At 43.1% G+C, this 21,493-nt stretch overlaps 1 protein-coding gene across 1 annotated transcript in view; it reads left to right on the top strand.

Moving 5' to 3' along the window:
* MRPS9 (mitochondrial ribosomal protein S9) overlaps positions 1–21,493 on the top strand; it is a 77,781-nt gene that overhangs the window by 17,907 nt on the left and 38,381 nt on the right. The gene's annotated exons all lie outside the window — the stretch shown is intronic.

The raw sequence follows: 21,493 nt of genomic DNA, 5'->3' as shown, positions 1-21,493 counted from the left end.
CAGATAGGAAAAAAAATGGAAGGAAGTGGATAGGGCCTGGGAGTCAGAAGAACGCCAGCACTGCCACTTTTCATTCATTCATTGTATTTTTTGAGCGCTCACTGTGTGTAGAACACTGTACTAAGTGATTGGGAGAGTACAATACAACAGTAAACACATTACTGCCCATGATGAGTTTACAGTCTAGAGGGGTGGAGACAAAAATCAATACAATTAAATTACAGCTATGTACATAAATGCTTTGGGGATGGGGGTGGGGTGGAGAACAGAGAGAGCAAGTCATCTGTTGTGTGACCTTGGGCAAATTCCTTAACTTCTCTGTGCCTCAGTTCCCTCAACTGTAAAATGGGGATTAAGACTGTGAACCCCACATGGGACATCAACTGTGTCCAAGCTTCATTAGCTTGTATCTACCCCAGAATTTAGTAAAGTGCCTGACACATAGTGAGGATACAAATATCATTAAAAAGTGCTTAAATAGAGGGAGCAAAAAAGTTACAGTGGGTGTTAGGAAGATCTGACCTGGGGAAGAAAAGATCAGTAGGATTAGTCTTGCAGGTGATGGGATTTCAGAAAAGCTTTGAATTGTGGGCCGGCAAATTTGTAGGGGAGGCAAAAGGCATGAGAATGAGGCACAGTGAGAAGATTTATGTGTGAAGAACAAAGCTGGGTTGTAGGGGGAAAAGAGTTGATGGGGGAAAGAGTAAGCATTCAGGACTACTTATTGAGTACCTCCTGTGTGCAGAGCACTGTGCTAAGTGCTTGGGGAAGTAAAGCAGAAGTAGCAGACAGTAATAGATTTCTGTCCTCATCAAGTTTACAATCTGGGAGTGGTGGGGATGGGGGAGACAAATGAATTACAGGGAGGAAGAAGCAGTAGAGTGAACAGTTAGGTGTTACAGAAAGGTGTGAATAGGTGACAAAAGGTGCTTATGGGTTAGCTGGGGCGTATCTGGGTCTGAGGAATGGGAGATTCATCCTGTAGGGCTCCCTAAAGATGTGATTTTGGCTTTAAAGAGAAAGAGTAAGCAGTAGTTTCTGTTTGATCCAGAAAGGAATTAGGTAATCCTTCAAGGCTTTTAAGGAGTGAAAAGATAAGCAGGATGACGTTTTAGGGAAAGTGATCTGGGTAGCTGAAGAATCAGTGAGGAGGCTGATTCTGTGGGCTAGGACCTGGACTGGGGGGGTGGCCATTAAAGGATTTAGCTACAGACTGAATGTGAGACTTGAAATACAGTGAGGAGGCAAGGTTAATACCAAGTTGACACGCTTCGGGACTAGGGATGTGGGTGTTGTGTATCAAAATGAATGTTTGTAGGGCTCTTTTAAAATTAGTCTAAAGTTTTAATTGATCTCTTCTGGATCTACCTCAGTTTCTTCACATACTTGAAGAAATTCATTCATTCAATTATATTTATTGAGTGCTTATTGTGTGCAGAGTACTGTACTAAGCACTTGGAAAGTACAGTTCAGATGCACGTGAACCAAACTCAACACACTAACAATGACCCTGACCAGAGAGCAGAGACAAATGGAAGGCTTGGTTCCCATTTTTTGCATGTCATATTCCTGTTTATTTTTGGAATTAAGTTGGGGTGGGCAGGGCCATTACACTGGATATAGATGAGGAAAAGGTACCAAAAAGGCTTGGAGTGATGCCCCACCCGTGCTCTTCCTTTTGGCTCCAGCTCCCGCAAAAACTCCTTGCTCCTGCTTTTCATTCCATCCCTTTCCTCAGAATGGCCTGGTGTAAAGTAAAGGATTGGTGGGAACAGCCCTGACAGTTTTCTTGTGCATAATGAGCTTTTCTGTAGCCTGTATCTGTGGGTTGTTTTTTCCACATATGCTCTTCAGTTCATTTAAAATTTTATTCCTCTCCACCAAAACACCAGCAACTTCTTCCAGTTTATTTCACCTGCAATTCTGATACAGTGTTTTCAATCCTTCCAGATCATCAGTAAAGAATATCGATTAGTAGTGGGCCCTGTGGGATACCCCTAGGTATGAACTGCTTGGTTGACAGTGTCATCGAGGACTACTCTTTGGGGTGTAATGAGCTAGCTGGGCACTCACCTGAAGGCCAGACTTTCCTCGCTTATTGATGAAGATGTTATGTGAGACAAAATCAGAACATTTCCAGAGTCTGGATATATTGCATTTATGTTTCTCCCGGCCTATTAGGTCTGTAACTTTTATCCCAGAAAAGAGTTGGTCTGGCGTGACCAAGTCTGCTACAGTTTGCTGTTTGAAAAGTCATATTGGTTGCATATTAAATGCCATCTTAGGTGACTGCAAATGGTTTGATGATGTATTTTAATAATTTTCCACATATCTGATGTTAAGCTGGCTGGTCTTTTTTTTAATGGTATTTGTTAAGCACTTACTATGTGCTAGGCATAGTAGCTAAGCGCTGGGGTAGATATGAGCAAATCAGGTTGAATATACTCCATGTCCCACATGGGGCTTACAGTTAATTCTCATGTTACAGATGAGGTAATTGAGGCACAGAGAAATGACTAGCCTAAGGTCACACAGCAGGCAAGTGGCAATGCCAGGCTTAGTACCCATGGCTTTCTGACTCCCAGGCCTGTGCCCTGTTCATAAAGCTATGCTACTTTTCAGCATGTAATTGCCCAGATCTCCCTCTCCCCCAACACCTGCCCACCATTTTTTAAAGATTAGCACATTTTGTCCTTACCCACAATTCTCAAACACTTCCTTCTCCCTTTCGAATATCATCCACCCATCTTTTCATTACCTTTGATGAGTGTTATCTGGCCCTGTTCATTTAAATGGCCAACTTTTTAAGAAGTCTCTGATTCCTTTACTTCTCTAGTTTGGTTTTCTAACCTTCCATCATAAGTGGGACCTGCCCCACTCAACTTTTCACAGTTTACATTCCAAGCATTTAGTACTGTGCTCTGCACATAGTAAGTGCTCAATAAATACTTTTGAATAAATGAATGAATTATAAAGACAGTGAGAAAAACCATATGAATAGCATCCTACTTTTCAGTGTCATCAAATTACCTTTTTCCCGTCTTGGGACACATTTAATGCCTCATCCAGTTTTCCGCCTGTCAGATCAGCAGGAAAGATGACTCCATGTCTTTTGGATTATTTACTTAAAAACACACCCATACACACCCCACCCTCCCCACCCCCTACCCACAGTGAATCCTTTCCATTTAAGGTGATTAATGAGTGTACAGAATGTCACTTTGAAAATCCCCTCTTCTATTTCATCAAACTTCATGGGAAATTTTGCTCATATGTGTGCTGTTGAAGATATATGCCATAGGCAAATGCTTGTCTTCCTTTACACTGGTGATATGTCTAGAAGAGGAGGCTGTGCTGTATTGTGGGACTGCTAAATTATTGTGGCAGATTAATTTTTAAAAGCTCCCCGCAAGGCAAGATTAATATCCTTGGCAGGATTGATTCCAAGCATGGTGCTTTTGGGACATGGTCAAAAAAAATTATTCTGTCCAATTAAAATGGAACCCCTTGAAAGATGATTCCACCCTGCTACCACGTTCTATCAGTAAGTGCTCAATAAATGCCATTGACTAATAGATTATATCTACTTTTGCTTGTTGCCATTGAGTGAAAAAAAAAAAAAGAAAAAACCTGTCAGTTTCCAACTTTTCTACCTAACTGTTCCACCCTACTACAGTCATGATAAATAGGGTCCTGAGTGGACTGCTTCTTGCTAGACCTCAACAACTCAGTTACCTCTGAGGAACTTTTCTGACCTCTGATTAAAATTCCAAATTTTAAAATAATCAGAAGGATGTGAGGCCTCACTTTAATGGTTTGAATTACTACTGAAAATCAAGCCTGGGCCCTACAGAGGTGTCTATCCTGACCACCTCTCTGACTTTTTTTTCCCTAGGACCACTTGCTTTTTGGCTTGAAAGCAGTTCCATCTCAGGCAGTTCTAACTAACTCTGCTCCACCCCTCCCCACACCCTCCTTCCAATCACCAGTGTTCTCAGATGGGACTTTTTTTTTCATGGTATTTAAGTGCTTACTATGTGCCAGGCACTGTACTACACAGTGAGGTACATACAAGCTAATCAGGTTGGATACAGTCTCTGTCCCACATGGAACTCACAGTCGTAATCCCCATTTTGCAGATGAGGTAACTGAGGCACAAGAGGAAATGAAGTGACTTTCCCAGGGTCACACAGCAGTTAGTGTTGGAACTGGGATTAGAACCCAGGTCCTTCTGACTCCCAGGCCATTGCTCTATCCACTAGGCCACACTGCATCTTGGAACCTGAAGTTCATTCATAGTCTTTGGAGGATCTCCTCTTCACCCCCAGCCTCCCTGCATCCTCTCCCAACTCCTTGCTGGCCTGGGGAATATTTGTAGTGAAAATGCTTGAGCTTAGAAAGAGTGGATAGAGCGTAGGCTTGGGAGTCAGAAGGACCTTGGTTCTAATCTCGGCTCCATCCCTTGTCTGCTGTGTGACTGTGGGCAAGTCACTTCACTTCTCTGTGCCTCAGTTACCTCACCTGTAAAATGGGGATTAAGACTGAGCCCTGTGTGGGACATGGACTGTGTCCAACATGATTACTTTATAGCTACCTCAGTGCTTAGAACAATGCTTGGCATATAGTAAGCGCTTAAACAAATATTTAAAAAAAAAAAACCCACAAACTTGAAACTTTAATTTTTGAAATTTTCAGAGGAAAGAGAAGAGCACCCTGCCCAGCACTCAAGTTTAACTGTTATCCATGCTTAATTTTTCTACTTTCCATCAGGATCCATGCTTAATTTTTCTACTTTCCGTCAGGTGCTGCAAATACGTCAAGCAAAAAGTAGTATCTGCTATGCATAATTAAGTTTGGGTTAAATATAAATAAATACCAGCCTCATTGCCTGGCAGGAGAGAATTATTAGTGTGTTCGTTAGTGTGTTTTGTGTAGTTTCATGTCTGTGCAATAAATTTGTTGTGAGCAGGGAATGTCTTCCAGTTCTGTTATAGTGTACTCACCCAAGCTTTTAGTACAGTGCTCTGCTCGCAGTGTGCACTGAATGAATGTGATTGACTTATTGATTATCAGTTTGGGGGCAGGGCATTTTGAAAATAGAGCTTCTATGATGTTGCCCTTGGTTCACATTTTATTGGTATTTGGTTTTTTTTCTGTAAAAAAAATCCAAGACTGCAGTACTTCTGTTGGAAATGGTAATTAAAGACATTTTAATCACATTGAGAGTCTTAAATTTACAGTTGCCATTTACAAATGCCTTTATTCGGAATTAAAAGTTAAGCTGTACGTTGCTATTGAATTTCAGGAAAAAAGCCAGCAAATTGATATATAACACTGAGGAAGTCTACCAATTACTTTTTAATTGGTATTATAGACCTTGCTCTGAAACGGATGTTTTATTCTCCTAAGTGTGAATATGCTGTATGAAGTTTCTCTAATTGATTTGCTTTGCCCATTCCATTTGATGTATCATTTTTCACAATATTTCATAATTTGTGCTCATTTCTAATGAACAGAGTCGTTAGGACAGGCATGTCTAAGTACAACTGACAGCTAACATTAGGTGCCAGATGCAGTTTATAAAGCGATGTAGAACTGCAGAGAACAGTTTAAATAAATTAGCACCTGTACATTAGTCTCACTTGCTGGTAATTTATAAGCGAATCAGTAGAGATGACATTTAGGTAAGTCATTGATCAAGTTAACAGCTGCATACCCACTGCCCAGCTGGGATACCTAATTAATAGAGATTGCAGTCCTGACCCAGTGCTTCTCCCTGGTTGAGTCTATTATCCTTTTAGTCTGTGATTTTTGAGCCGAAGAGTGTAGTAAACACTGTACTTTCAGGAAATCGTCAGTTACCTGCTCCTGGAGTGTAAATTTGAAATGTAAATAATCTTTCCATTAATCAGTATCCCCCATGCTGTGATGAATTTATATTGTTTTGGATTCCGTTAAAGGCATCTGATTTTCATCATTTGAGGAAATTCGTCAGTTCTCCCCTGTTCATTAGATGAATGTTGAACTGCACTCACTTCTCCCACAGTGGTGTGTTTTCATTAAACACTTACTATAGACTAAGCAGCGTGCACGGCGCTGTCATAGATCATCAGATCAAGAGACAGTCCTTGTCCCACATGGGACGGCAGAGAACAAGAGTTTCATTCCCGTTTTACAGATGACCAAACCGAGGCACAGAGAAGGAGAGTAACTTGCCCCAGGTCACCCAACAGGTAAGTGGTAGAACCAGACCTAGAACCCAGATCTCCCGACTCCTGGCCCATATTGTTTTCATTAGGTCACACTGCTGCTCTGTTTTGGTTAACACACTGCTCGGGAACGGTGAACAGTTCTTTCAACAACTTGAGCCCAATTACAAAAATTCTTCACTCCGCTGCCCGGCTAATCTTCCTGAAAAAATGATCTGGGCATGTCACTCCCCTTCTTTAACACCTCCAGTGGTTGCCTATCAACCTCCACTCCAAACAAAAACTCCTCACTCTAGGCTTCAAGGCTCTCCATCACCTTGCCCCTTCCTACCTCTCCTCCCTTCTCTCTTTCTACTGCCCACCCTGTATGCTCTGCTCCTCTGCCACCCACCTCCTCACTGTCCCTCGGTCTCGCCTATCCCGCCGTCGACCCCCGGGCCACGTCCTCCCATGGTCTTGGAATGCCCTCCCTCCTCACCTCCGCCAAACTGATTCTCTTCCCCTCTTCAAAACCCTACTTAAAACTCACCTCCTCCAAGAGGCCTTCCCAGACTGAGCTCCCCTTCTCCCTCTACTCCCTCTACCGCCCCCCCTTCACCTCTCCGCAGCTTAACCCTCTTTTCCCCCCATCTCCCTCTGCTCCTCCCCCTCTCTCTTCCCATCCCCTCAGCACTGTACTCATCTGCTCAACTGTATATATTTTCATTACCCTATTTATTTTATTAATGAAATGTACATCGCCACGATTCTGTTTAGTTGCTATTGTTTTTACGAGATGTTCTTCCCCTTGACTCTATTTATCGCCATTGTTCTTGTCTGTCTGTCTCCCCCGATTAGACTGTAAGCCCGTCGTCAAATGGCAGGGACTGTCTCTATCTGTTGCCCACTTGTTCATTCCAAGCGCTTAGTACAGTGCTCTGCACATAGTAAGTGCTCAATAAATACTATTGAATGAATGAAAAAATGGAGCAAGAAGAAACGGTATTTACAACATCAGAAGTTTTTGTTTTTATATGGGACTTGGCAAAAATGCACCTCCATGGTATAGAAGACCTGGGTAAAAGAGAAAAGCAGTTTGCCATTGATTTACCAAATACTGAACACAAGCCATGTGAGTAGACGGTGAGATTGTCGTGGACAGGGAATGTGTCTGTCCCTAGTGGATAGAGCATGGGCCTGGAAGTCAGAAGGACTTCGGTTCTAATCCCGGCTCTGCCACTTGTCTGTTGTTTGACTTTGGGCAAGTCGCTTCACTTCTGTGCCTCAGTTACCTCATCTGTAAAATGGGGATTAAAACTGAGCCCCATGTGGTACAGGACTGTGTCCAAACCGAATTGCTTGTATCCTAGTGCTTAGTACAGTGCCTGGAACGTAGTAAGTGCTTAACAAATACCACAGTTGTTATTGTTAATAATCCAATTATTAACTCTTGTTGTATTATACTCCCCAAAGTGCTTATACAGTGCTCTGCACACAGTAAGTGCTCAATCACTGTGATTGACTGATTCTTGTTTATTTGCAAGTATCTTTTTAAAATGATCTGTGAGACATTGTCCCCAAGGATAATTTTAGAAATTGAAAGAAAATGATTTTTTTCCAAAGACATTTAAATCTCTTTTAGTATTTTAGATGTGGGAAAGCACTGAAGTTTTTTCTCCTGAAACTTATTGAGATTTTTTAATGTATTGCAGAAGTTAAAAATTCAATTTTGTTTAAAGAATCTGTATTCTAATGATGTCCAAGGTACTTCTTGACTTTTAGTGTGGACTTAAATTGTTGACTAAAATATCTAATACCATGAACTACTGCACATAGTAAGCGCTTAACAAATGCCAACATTATTATTACTGGTTTTATTTTGTAAGTAGCGAGGTATTGTGTCAGTTTATAAGATGGCAAGCTCCCTCTCCCCTGATTAGACTGTGAGCCCGTCGGGCAGGGATTGTCTCTATCTGTTGCCAAATTGTACATTCCAAGCGCTTAGTACCATGCTGTGCACATAGTAAGCGCTCAATATATACTGTTGAATGAATGAATATGAGGTCATATCAAATCTCCTTCTGAAATCTGGAAAGTAGAATGCACTCTGCCCATTTTTCTCCTCTTCTCCATCTTCTATCCCATACTCTCTGCTCAAAAGAAGTGTATGCCCAGCTTGAGTAGAATGCAAATGTCTGGAGCAGTTTTCTTCTGCCTTTTAAGAGTACCAATTAGTCTTCAGGATTCTAGCCCCAGAATGCTCTGCATTCTCAAGTAGATGTTTGTTTCAGTCTTGGAATGTTTATTGGCAATTTACTGACTACTTGGTGTAATCCTCACTGCAATAACTTCTGAGTTTGGACTCATTTAATATCCAGTTGACACCTTTCTTTATTATAGTTACTTACATTTGGTTTACTTAACATGAACGATCTAATTTAAACTCACTCCGTGCCCAAGACCACTGTGTAAGCAACCTGTTTACTTAAAAATGTGCAGCAGTCATCAGTGGTCTTATTAGAGACTTATAATCTTTTGCAGAAAATTACCTGATTATTTTTCCGTGATACCGTATCTAAGGTGGGCGTTTACTAGCTCAGTGGGGTGACTTGGGTTAAAGACATCTTTCTTGGAGCACTTCTGCATTTGTTCTCCCCAAGGACAACAGGTCGTCTGTGCCACTAATGAACAGAGAGGTAGGGAATCTGGGTCTGAGGCAGCTCATCACTGTTAGGTGGGTTCTCTCACCCCCTTTCAATCATTGAGTTGTAATTATTGAGCACTGACTGTGTGCGTAGCACTGTTTTAAGCACTTTGGAGAGTACACTATAACAGAGTTGGTAGACACATTCTCTGCCCACAGTGAGTCTACGGTCTAGAAGGGGAGACAGGTATTAATATAACTAAATTACAGATACATACATAAGTGCTTTGGGGCTGAGGGAGGAGTGAATAAAGGGAACAAATGCAAGGGTGTCACCGAAGGGAGTGGGAGAAGAGGAAATTAGGACCTAGTCTGGGAAGGCCTCTTGGAAGAGATGTGTTTTTAATAAGGTTTTGAAGGTGGGGAGAGTGATCGTCTATCTGATGTGAAGAGGGAGGGCATTCCAGGCCAGCAGCACGATGAGGACGAGAACGTCAGAAGCAAGATAGATGAGATCGATACAGTGAGTAGGCTGGCCTAGGGGAGCGAACTGTGTGGGTTGGGTTGTAGTAGGAGAGCAGCGAGGTGAGGTAGGGAGTAAGAAGATCAAGTGCCTTAAAGCCAATAGTAAGGAGTTTCTGTTTGATGTGGAAGTGGATGGGCAACCACTGGAGGACCTTGAGGAGTGGGGAAACACGGACTGACTGTTTCTAGAAAAGTGATTCGGGCAGCAGAGTGAAGAATGGACTGGAGTAGAGAACGGCAGAGAGGTCAGCAAGGAGGTTGATCTGATAATTGGCCCCTTTCCATTTTGACCTTATGGTTACTGTTGTGCTTCAGGCTCTGCCCCAGGGATGAGGAAGGGGAGGGCAGGGGCAGGCTCTGGGCTTGCAGCCTAATCCCCAGCTGTAGTGGGCCGCCGGGCCCCGCAAGACATGGGTCCGCACCTCATACCGCAACCATCCAGCTGCTGCCCTTGTAGTTCTGAGCACTGAGAAATAAAACCCAGGAGTTAGACGTGATCCATGCCATATCAGGGGCAGGAGCAGAGGTTGGAGTTGATGCCAACTAGGCCCCAAGGCAGTCAGGAATCCAGCTTTGGTTTTGCTAGTGTTACGTTGGTTGTGTTGGTGCTGAGTGTTTGACAGGTCCCCTTATGAGCAAAATGGATATTCTCTTAAAAAAATAAATAAGTAAACATCCCCATTTGAAAGCAAGTGTATCTGGAATCTTCAACAAGTCTTAAATTTCCTTCCTACATAGACTGTGAGCCCCATTTGGAACAGAAGCTGTATCCACCTTGATTAAGTTTCAGTCATATTTATTGAGTGCTTACTGTGTGCAAAGCACTGTACAAAGTGCTTGGGAGAGTACAATATAAACACATTCCCTGCCCACATTGAGTTTACAATCTAGAGTGTATCACGTCAGTACGTAGAACAGTGCTTGACACGTAGTAGCGCTTAACAAGTGCCGTGAAAATAACGTGGACTGCACAATAGCCAGCGAAGCAAGCAAATCTCACCCAGAGCCTCTGCTCAAGCAACAAGGAGGTGCAGTGGTGCTGGTGGTTTGGGAAGAGGGAAGCAGTCAAACCTGGGAGTGCTGTGCTCAGGGCTCTCTGATTTGGCCATTACATTGAATTCACCAAATAATAATTGTGAGAAATGTGCTCAAAATAATGAATTTCAAAGGAACAATCTTTTGTGCTTTTGCTTCAAGTACTTTTGCTTTCATCCCTCCCTTGGGATTTCTAAGTCTTCCCCAGTTTTGATTGTGTATGTTATTCTTATTCGTCGTTGCCTGTAAACTACGTACTTGCGGAGTCATAGGGCTGTAAGGGATCATGAAAGTCAGATCATTCTTTTACCTTCAGACTTGATCATATTTACACCATCCCAGACAGATGAAAATTTAATTTAGTTTTTTAGACCTATCGAAGGAGGTGATTACACAGCCCTGCCTCCCTACTAACAGAGTTATGTAATCACAACCAAAGTACTATTTGTTGTTGTTGTTATTATTTTTATCAATAAGGTTTATTTTGTGTGTACTGTACTTAGAGATCAGAATAACTGATTTGATAGACATTTTCTCTGCCCACAAGGAGCTCCATTGATTGATTAAGCATTTGGGAGAATATAATACATTAGTCTTGGTAGACACAATACTTGACCTCAAGGAGTTTATAATCTATTATTAAGGAGATCCAGGCAGGGGAAAAGCCATGGGCAGTGGATTAGAGACAGGAGAGTTGAGAAGGAAGTACAGAAAGAGGACATTTAGTTTGAGAGGCTGGAAGAATTTGGGCTCAAAGGTAGGCAGATGAACAGGGAGGATAGAGAAGAAGTTGGGAGCAAGTAGATGATCTGAAAGTCATTGCTTCATGGCTTCTACTAGAGGGAAATAGGAAGCCATGAGAGATTTTAGAAAAGTGGAGTCGTATATTTGGCAGGCTGTCCAATATGGAAGCGAGAAATGACTTGTCCCATGTTATAGAGATGTTAGCAACAGAAGCAGGTAGATCTCCCCCAGGAAGAATTTTAAAGGGTTGGGGTGTGTTTGCTATGTACTGGGGACAGATCTAAGGTCACTTATGTGCTTATCTCTGAAAAGAAAAAAAAAAGCTAGCCATTAGTTGAAGAAGATGCTACCTATGAAAAAGAGAATGTGCAGCCAAGTGTGAGCTCTTCCCTAACACGCTGGGAGTAGCAAGCACTCCGCCCAGAAAACAGCAGGGCTTTTCAGGAAGATTACTTGCTACCCCTGCCACAAAACCAGCCCCTTGGGAGTCCAGACTCAATCCTGGGAAGAAGGGGAGGGCCTGGGGGATTGGGAAACCAGGCAGAAGGAGGCTGGGAAGGAGAGAGAGAGAAAAAAAGGGGGCTGAGCTTAGCCTGGTAGTGAATAGCAGGTATTTTTTTCTGGTTAAATAGTTTAGAATTCAAATACAAGTGATTCAGAGAGATCAGTGAACCCACAGCCTTTGAAAGAATTGTGCTCACTCAGTCTCTCCCTCTCTCTCTCTCTCTTTCTCTTTCCTCCTCCAACTGTACTTTGAATATCAGCCACCTCCTGGTTGTGGAATATGCACCCTACCAACTATCTCATCCCAGATCCAATTTCCCTTTACTGTCAAACTGCTTGGGTGTTTTGAGTTGTTAGGTTGGGCAGCGGTCACCTCCCCTCCCCATTGAAGTTCAGTTTTGATTGTAGCAAATTTGCGGTCATTACCGCCAGAAAGGCCGCTTCCTTGTGTGATTATCACCGAAGTAGCTTTCAGTCACTCACCTTTCTCAGTTATGTTCTTCATCTGGATGTTCTATATACTGTAATTTTCTCCAGGGCTTATTTGGTCTCAGTTCAAGTGCTCCCACCCTCTTTTTGTGCAGCTTCATTCATTCCTGTTTTGTGTAATCTGGCCACTTTTCTCCAGCACCTGCCAATTTCCTCTTAATGAACCAATTTTGTTTCAGAATTCAGATCAAAAAACTATTGTCTGTTAGTCTACATTTCTCAATCTCTCAAAGGCATTTTGGGCTAGTCGAAAGATGCCATAAAAACGAAATTGCGTGCTACTTTATTATTATTCCTGATAGTAACAATATGCACTTCCTTATAAATCACACAGAATAATAAATATATCAAGCTGTTGTGAGAAATAAAGGGCCAGTTAGTGTTTCCTAATGAAGACACATCTTTCTAATCTTCTGAAATTGAAAACATGTTATAATGGTACTTTGGTAAAGTTACTTAGGTGCACATGAAGAAAGGTTTTTAAATTTTAATTTAAATTTAATTTTAAAATTTAGTTTTTCACTGAAAAAGCCAAGCTCCTCCCTATCAGAAATAAGGAGACTAGGAATAGGGGGTAGTTAGAGATAAGGAAAAATGTGAACTCACCTCACTAGGCCCTTGAAGTAAGGTCCTTGTGGTAGGGCTGATGGCGGGTTCAGGAAGGGATAGAGGGAAGGAGGAAATGTTCTCTATATATTTGCCTGTGCTTCCAATTCTTACTTGTAGGGGTTTACCTTGAAGCTGATCTGTCCCCTTAAGCCCATTCCTCTTCCTAACTTTCCCATCTCAATCTATAATACCACCATCTTCCCTGTCTCAGAAACCTGCCTTCTCGGTGTCATCCTCAACTCCTTGCTCTTCAGCTCCCACATTCACTCTACCTAAAATCCTGCCAGTTTTCCCAGAACATTGCCCGGATCCACCTCTTCCTTTCCCCTGCAAACAGCTGCTACCCTTGTTCAAGCTATGGTCTTTTCCAAGCTTAGTAGGACCAAAGCTTCCTGACGCCGACCTTTCAGCTCTCCAATCTGTACCACACCCAGCTGTGTGGTTCATCTTCTTGAAGCGTTATTTGGTGCACATCTCTGCACTCCTCAGAATCCTTCACTGACTTTCCGTTTCCCTCCACATCAAGCAAAAACTCACCCCTGGAGCTTCTCCACTAACCACCTCATTCATAGATGCATCTTACCTCTCCCCCAAAGCCTCCATTGGCCTCCTGGTTCGTTCAGTCATCAAGGAAAAACTCTTCACATTAGGCTTCAAGGCATCACCAACTCTCCCCAACTTATCAATTCAATTATCCCAAGATAATCTTTTAACCAATCACAGCCAATGGCATTTATTGAGCGCTTACTGTGTAGAAATCACTGTACTAAGCGGAGCTTGCAGTCTGTGCCCTCCCTTCTCCATTCCCTCCCTCAAGGCTCTTCCCCCACCATCCCCAAATAAACAAATGACAGCTCTCCCTGACATTCAGAACCCTCTTAAAGCCTCACTTCCTCCCTCAAGCTCTCTCAGATCAATTCGCAGCATCTCTAGTCATATAAACCCATCAGCCATATCTAGCACTTTTATTTTCATTCATTCAGTCGTATATATTGAGCGCTTACTGTGTGCAGCCTGGAGAGTTCCCAGCACTCTACCAGTCTCGACTACAGAAGGGAGAGTCAAGCAGAGGCCTACCCATTCCGTTCCTAGCTTGGCCAGTGGCTATCGAGTGGTTGGCAATCTGCTACACGTCAAAACTCACCTATGCTGGGAAGCAGCGGCATAAGAGAGAATCAAGGGTGAAGACTCAAGTTTACTGCACAGAGGATGCAATGGGAAACCTAAACCACCTCCATATTTTTACCAAGAAACTCTATGAATACGCTACCAGAATGATTGCAGGTGGAAGTGGGGCTTTTTGGGAGAAATGTGTCCATAGCATCGCTATGGGTCGAAGACGACTCGACAGCATAAGACACTGTGTGCAGAGCGCTGTACTGAGCGCTGTACTAAGTGCTTGGAAAGTATAGTTCAGCAGTAGAGACAGTCCCTGCCCACAACGGGCTTGCGGTCTACCCAACCTCAGGACTTTTGTGTGTTTATTCAGTGACACATTCTGTTTTGATAACTATGTGAAGGTATTTATGTGTCTCCTTTATTAGGCTTGTGGACAGAAGATGTACCACTTCATTGTTTTGTCCTTTTTAAGCACACAGTACTCTTGATTGCACCCAATCTGTCAATAGTATTTATTGAGCACTTACTCTGTGCAGAGCACTATACTGAGCTCTCTTGGGAGACTACAGTATAAGAGAGTTAGTAGGTATGTTCCCTGCCCACAAGGAGCTTACAGTCCAGAGCGGGAGACAGACATTAATATAAAGAAGTTATGGATGTGTATATAAGTGCTTGGGGCTGAGGGTAGAGTAAATACGGGGTGCAAATCCAAGTGCATTGGGAAATAATACTGTAACTACTTAACCTCTTGGGATCCATTGACCCACACCACCGCCAGTAATTCAAAGAAAACCTCCTGCCTGGCTACTTTTCACACATGTGAACCTGATTAGAACCCAAGTCAGAAGGACCGTGTCCAATCTGATTAGCTTGTAGTTACCCCAGAGTTTAGTACAGTGCCTGGCACATAGTAAGCACTTAACAAATACCATAAAGTCTCCATGTCCTTCTCATGAAAATGCTTTCCAATGTTAGTTTTCCTAACACTTTATTTTCCTAGTTCTCTTTCTCTTTCCTGATCATTCCTTCTTTGTCTCTTGATTCCTCTTCTTCCTCTCACTTTTTAACCATGAGTTAAACACACTGTTTTAGGGAGCTAATTCATTCACTCATATGGGTTTTTTTTTAATGGTATTTAAGTGCTTAATATGTATAGGCCATGCACTATATTAAGCGCTCTGCTGTCCTCCTTACTTTTCTCCCTCAAGCCCTGGTTCTAGTCCTGGCTCTAAAAATGAGGGTATTGCCACAAGGTGTAGAGCACTGTACTAAGAGTTTGGGAGAGCTACAACGAGCTCACAGTCTAGAGGATGTTATCCCACCTGGATTACTGCATCATCCTCCCTGCTCATTGTCCCAGCCTCCTGCCTCTCCCCACCCCAGACCATATTTTACTCTGCTGCCCGTTTTCTACAAAAACGTTCAGGATATACTAGTAATAATGATGGTATTTGTTAAGCGCTTACCATGTGCCAAGCATTGTTCTAAGTGCTGGGGTAGATACAAAGTAATCAGGTTGCCCCACGTGGGGCTCACAGTCTTAATCCCCAGCTTATAGATGAGGTAACTGAGGCACAGAGAAGTTAAGTGACTTGCCCAAAGTCACACAGCTGACAAGTGGCAGCACCGGGATGAGAACTCACAATTTCTGACTCCCAATCTGTGTTCTTTCCACTGAGCCAAGCTGCTTCTCAATATGTCACCCCACTCAAAAAACTCCAGTGGTTGCCCCCGGTGCTTAGAACAGTGGTTGGCACATAGTAAGCGCTTAACAAATACCAAATTATTATTATGATCCTTCTCCGCATCAAACAAAAACTGTTCACCATTGGCTTTAAAGCCCTCCACGCTTGCCCCCTCCAACACCTCACCTCGGTACTCTCCTACTACAATCCAGCTCACACACTTTGGTCATCTAATGCTCACCTTCTCACTGTGCCTCCACCTCACCTGTCTTGCAGCCGACCTCTGGCTCACGGACTGCCTCTACCCTCCTCACATCCTACATTTACTCTCTCCTGCCTTCAAAGCCTTACTGAAAGCACAACTCCTCCAAAAGGCCTTCCCTGATTAAGCCCCCCTTTCCTCTTCTCCCACTCCCTTCTGCATCACTCTGACTTGCCCCCTCCTAGCCCCACAGCACTTATGTGCATATCTGTAATTTTTTTTAATAGTAAAACCTGTCTCCCCCCAGCCCTAGACTGTAAGCTTATTGAGGGAAGGGAATGTGTTTATTGTTGTTTTGTCCTCCCCCAAGCGCTTAGTACAGTGTTCTGCACACAGTAAGTGCTTAATAAATATGATTGAATGAATGTTGTTCTTCAATGGAGGCTCCATAATCACTGACCTCCCTGCCTCCAGCCTCTTGCCTCTTCAGTTTATCTTTCCACTTAGCCGCATGGGAGATACTTTGCTTTCTGCTGGATTGAGACTGGGCTCAATGAGCCCCCTGACAGGCAGCCAGAAAATGGCACTAGTAATCATTATAGTAGGCATTAGTGTTTATTGCGGGAAGAGTGCTGTACAGAATGGAGGGAAGACTCAGGCAAGTGAGAATTAGACAGAGTCCCTGGCCATCAAGGAACTTACAATCTGAGAGTAAGAGAGGGGAGAGGAGGTGGGCAACAAACACATAAGGAAGAGGGAAACAGTAATAACATAAAAACAACATAAAAAGAGAAGAACAGGAAGGTATAGAACAAAAGAGTCAGGACATTTGTGGCTAGAGGTGCAGAGATTACAGCTCAGCACTGAACGGTCATGGCAGCAGCTGCAGTCTACAGTTTTCTGAAAGTTGAGGATTCACAGTACCACCGCTTCCTCACCCTTGGAACTGAAGAGCCAGATGGGGACGGGGGTTAGAGGGCCCCCTCCCACCCAGCAGATGACTGCGGATTAGTGAAAGAAGCAGCGGGGGCGGGGCCCATTTTGCCGTTGCTTCCTCTCCCATTTGGTGGGACCATGTCCGGTGGACACAGGGACATCCCCAAGGTCCACAGAGACGGTAGCTACCAGACCGGGCTGGGGAGGCCTTCCGAGAAGTGGGACAGCTGTCAGCTACTTGAGGACCCATTGGCCGGGGGCTTGGAGGTCAAGGGCCATAATAATAATTCTGGTATTCGTTAAGCTCTTACTACGGACCATAGGGAGAGAGTCCGTGGTTGTCTAGCCTGCAGTGCCTTGGAAGGGGAAGTAAGGAGTGGCTGGGCAGCCCAGGTCAACCAGGCTGGCAAGAATAAGGCTGGGGAAAGTGGGACTCCTCATCTTCCCACTTACACCCTATCCACTTTTTTTAATGGTTTTTTTGTTAAGCGCTTACCATGTGCCAAGCACTATATTAAGCACTGGAGTAGATACAAGCTAATCAGTTTGGACACAGTCTGGCTCCACGAGGGGCTCACAGTCTTAATCCCCATTTTATAGATGAGGGAACTGAGGCACAGAGAAGTGAAGTGACCTGCCCAAGGTCACACAGCCAAGTGGTAGAGCTTGGGAGTAGAACCCTAGTCCTCTGGCTTTTTCCTAACTTTTCCATCCCGGTCAATGTCGCCCTATTCCTGCCCACAGACTTGCACCCTTGATGTTACTGATTGACTCCTCTCTTATTTGCACCTTGTATACCCTTACACTTACCCGTCTGTCAGTCTGTTGAAATTCTGCTATTAAATCACTTGTTCGAACAAAAGGAAGCAGCGTGGCTCAGTGGAAAGAGCCTGGGCTACGGAGTCAGAGGTCATGGGTTTGACTCCCAACTCTGCCACTTGTCAGCTGTGTGACTCTGGGCAAGTCACTTAACTTCTCTGTGCCTCAGTTACCTCATTTGTAAAATGGGGATTAACTGTGAGCCTCACGTGGGATGACCTGATTACCCTGTATCTCCCCTAGCGCTTAGAACAGTGCTCTGCACATAGCGCTTAACAAATACCAACATTATTATTATTATTATTTTAACAAATACCATAAAACAAACCATAAAACAGTTAATCCTCAGTACTTTAAATGCCCCTTTCTCTGTCCCTTATAATCCCACACAGGGGCAAGTTCTGATCACCTTCTGACTTTAGTAGTCTTCTCTTTTAGCCTCTATTCCCTAGGCCCCCCTCCTCTCTTCATTCATTTCCCCAAATTTTCCATTGGACATATTCATTCATTCAATAGTATTTATTGAGCGCTTACTATGTGCAGAGCACTGTACTAAGCGCTTGGGATGAACAACTCGGCAACAGATAGAGACAGTCCCTGCCGTTTGACGGGCTTACAGTCTAATCGGGGGAGACGGACAGACAAGAACAATGGCAATAAACAGCGTCAAGGGGAAGAACATCTCGTAAAAACAATGGCAACTAAATAGAATTGGTCATCAAAATGCATTACTTGCCTCAGAAATTTCCAAGGTCTTCATTGCCTCTCACATTAAACAAAACCTACTAACCATTTTTTAAAAAATTCAGTTAGACTATACTTCATTCCTTTAATGTTATCGAAAACACGTCATGGGTTCTTAATAATATATTAACTATATGTTAGAAGTGATATATGTTACTGTCTTACTCCCCCTCTTGGCTAGTTGTGAACCGAGAATCTGCTTACCAACTCCTGTTGTACTGAAGTCTTCCAAGTACTTAGTTTAGTGCTCCGCACCAGTAAGCGATCAGTAAATGCCACTGATGATGATCTTGGTGATGATTTGGCAACTTGTTTATGTAACCTGAAGATCTGAGAATAAACTTTACAGTGACTTTGCTAAACTCCTCATAAGAAATATACCGTCAAAGAAATAGCACTTATACATTTCATTGATAAACAGTGCATGTGTTTCAGTGTAATTTATTTTAGTGTACTCTCCCAAGTGCTTACAACAGTGCTTGGCACACAGTAAGTGCCTGAATACCATTTATTAATTGTGATATTGAATAATTAAAAATGCAAGGGCTGAACATAGCTCTTGAGGAATCCTCTTTATTCTTAATAATGTTGGTATTTGTTAAGCGCTTACTATGTGCAGAGCACTGTTCTAAGCGCTGGGGTAAACACAGGGGAATCAGGTTGTCTGTCCCACGTGGGGCTCACAGTCTTATTCCCCATTTTACAGATGAGAGAACTGAGGCACAGAGAAGTTAAGTGACTTGCCCACAGTCAGTAAAAGCCAGTATCTAGGTATGAGAGTAGGGCTTCCATGCTCCAGACTTTTATGTTAAAACTCAGAGGAAATGAACTGGTCCTGGAATAATGCATTTGGCACCAGAGGGCACAAGCACTATCTTTTGGCCAACTGAAAAAAGACAGCTTCATATCATACAGATAAGACACTTCAAAAGCATATTGCAACCTAACTGAAGCAATGTGGCATGTTATGTCAACCGTACTGAGATATATATTCCCTGTTGCTATTAGCAAAATTTGATGTAATTAAAGTTGAATGTACAGCAGAACTTCATTAATTTGGATCCCACTAATGTGGAATTAGTAATAATATGGTCATGGTGCTTCTACCTTCTTCTTTACCCAATGAAGCTGCCAAAAGAAGGCAGGTTTTGGTGTAAGGTAGAAAGCTGCTCATCAAAACTGAGGTTAAAAGAACACTCCATTAACTCTGTCAGTCAAATCTGCACACAATAAGTGCTTCGGAGAATACAGCAACAACAGAGTTGGTACCTGTTCCCTACCCATAAGGAACTTACAGTCTTAGAGGAGGAGAGATATAATATGTATGTATGTGCTGTGGGGCTGAGGGTGGGGTGGATAATCATAATAATAATGATGGCATTTATTAAGCACTTACTATGTGCCAAGCACCATTCTAAGCGCTGGGGGGGATACAAGGTAATCAGGTTGTCCCACGTGAGGCTCACAGTCTTAATCCCCATTTTACAAATGAGGTAACTGAGGCACAGAGAAGTTAAGTGACTTGCCCCAAGTCACACACCTGACAAGTTGCGGAGCCGGGATATCAGGTGCTTACAAGGGTACAAGATGTAACTGGCAACAGAATAATATGCATAGTTAGTGAGGAAAGGTTAGGGAAGGAGAATCAATCATTGGCATTTATTGAGCACTTGTTATGGGCAGAGCACTATATTGTGCGCTTAAGGAGATCACAATGGTCTTTTCCTGTAAACTCTTATGTCGGGGCTCCATAAACAGATTTTTAAAAGATGGTTAGAGAAAGACCATGGCAGGCATTAAGAGGGTAAGGTGCACAGAAGCAAACCCAATACAGTAATAAAAACTGCATTTTAAGAAAATACTTCTACAGTTTAGACTTTTGCTAATTCAGATTTGTCACTGCCAAGTCTGAATTTTTGAACTGAAGGTAAAAGTTGGTGTGATGTTCATTTACTTGGAAATTTTTAAATGGGTATATGTGTAGTCAAAAATTGTACAAATGACCAGTTCAGATCCCACCCCATCATAACATCAACTATGAAGTTTTCTTTGTAGTGAGGAAATACTTTGTGTATACTTGGATAAAGGAGAGTTTGTTACAGGTAATGAGTGGGTTCTCTTCTACTCCCCTCACCTGTCTCCTCCTTTCCATCCCCGCCCCCACTGCCAAGTGGACTCCAGAATTGCTGACTTCTCAGACCAAGCAAGCCTGTAGCCAGAGGATAAGTGCACAAACGATCCATCAGCCCAAAGGTATTTACTGAGCACCTGCTCTGTGTTTGGCCTGACAGAAAGATCATGGGCTTAGGAGTTAGAGTACCCGGCCCTGCCACTTGCCAGCTCTGTAACCTTGGGCAAGTCACTTAACTTTTATGTGCCTTAATTTCCTCATCTGTAATAAAGATTACCTAGACTTTCCTTAGACTGTGAGCCTTATGAGGGACAAGGTACTGAGTCTCACCTAATTATCTTGTGTCTACCCCAGCATTTAATATAGTGTTTGACGGTCCTCTAGACTGCAAGCTCACTGCGGGCAGGGAATGTGTCTGTTTATTGTTGTACTCTCCCAAGTGCTTAGTGCAGTGCTCTGCACACAGTAAATGCTCAAATACAATAGAATGAATGAATGAATGAATGACACCTAGTAAGCACATAACGAATACCACCACTGCTGAGAAGCATCATGGTGTAGTAGATAGAGCAAAGGTATGGGAGTCAGGAAGTCATGGGTTTTAATCCCAGTTCTGCCACTTGTCTGCTCTGTGACCTTGGACAAGTCACTTCACTTCTGTGCCTCAGTTACCTCATCTGTAAAATGGGGATTGAGACTGTGAGCACCACGTAGGACAGGGACTATGTCCAACCTGATTTGCTTGTATCCTCCCCAGCGCTTAGTACAGTGCCTGGCACATAGTAATGCTTAACAAATGCCATTATTATTATCATTATTAGTTCAGTGTTTAGCACACAATAAGCACTTAACAAATATCACCATTACTACACGAACCCATCCCCGGTGACGGGTGACAATACTATACTAAACATTTGAAAGCTTGCAGTATAATTTGTATGCATGCTCCCTGCCCCCGAGGAGTCTAGTAGTAGTAGAAATCATATTAAGCACTTTCTTTGTGCAGAACACTGATAAACACTGGGGAAAAAAAATAAAGAGTGAGACAGAGCCTCTGACCTTCCAGAGGCTCATAGTTGGAAAAAGGATGGGGCAGGGTTTGGCGACACGTCAAGAAAA

This window comes from Ornithorhynchus anatinus, chromosome 2 (genome assembly GCF_004115215.2).
Source record: "Ornithorhynchus anatinus isolate Pmale09 chromosome 2, mOrnAna1.pri.v4, whole genome shotgun sequence".
In the NCBI taxonomy this organism is placed as follows: Eukaryota; Metazoa; Chordata; class Mammalia; order Monotremata; family Ornithorhynchidae; genus Ornithorhynchus; species Ornithorhynchus anatinus.
The sequence above is the reverse complement of the archived record's forward strand: the minus strand, read 5'-3'. Positions and strand labels throughout refer to the sequence as shown.